This window comes from Diaphorina citri, unplaced genomic scaffold (genome assembly GCF_000475195.1).
Source record: "Diaphorina citri unplaced genomic scaffold, Diaci psyllid genome assembly version 1.1 scaffold52953, whole genome shotgun sequence".
Classification (NCBI taxonomy): domain Eukaryota; kingdom Metazoa; phylum Arthropoda; class Insecta; order Hemiptera; family Psyllidae; genus Diaphorina; species Diaphorina citri.
The window spans coordinates 1-469 of NW_007430261.1; the positions used below are offsets into that span (position 1 = coordinate 1).

Genomic DNA, 469 nt, shown 5'->3' on the forward strand with positions numbered 1-469 from the left:
TGTGAGGAATACAGAAGGACAGTTTCATAAATGTGCAGTGCCCATTGATCTGGTTGTCAGGTATGTTAAATGATGGTTTGTAAATTTCAAGTTCCTACGACTGAATTTTTTAATACAGATAAAATCTTTGTACTTGGCTGTATTGTATACTCGGGGCTTAAGGCCAAACCAATGCCAAAACCCCCCTTTGTAGAAAAACCCCCTGTTATCATTGACACTTAAGATGAGATTTAGAACGCTCTGTATTATCACGCTGCAAAAGTAGGTCTCCTTTAAACTTGTTATCTTTTGTTTTGTTTCAGAACCAAAGGAACTTCTGAACCATTTAAGTTGCCGGAATTTATGAATAATTATGTAAAACAGTACAGCAGGCTGTATACATTTTTCATAAGAAATCTAGCAGATGGATCTAACTACCAACGATTGATCACAACCCTCAATCTATTGAACATTTTATTGGAAAATATGC

The 469-nt window shown here is 35.6% G+C and overlaps 1 long non-coding RNA gene across 1 annotated transcript; it reads left to right on the forward strand.

Annotated features, from left to right (window-relative positions):
* Positions 1-464, forward strand: LOC113473639. The gene is made up of 2 exons (XR_003395562.1): positions 1-60; positions 303-464. It is a non-coding gene; the product is annotated as an uncharacterized LOC113473639 (long non-coding RNA).
* Positions 465-469: the final 5 nt, after the last annotated feature.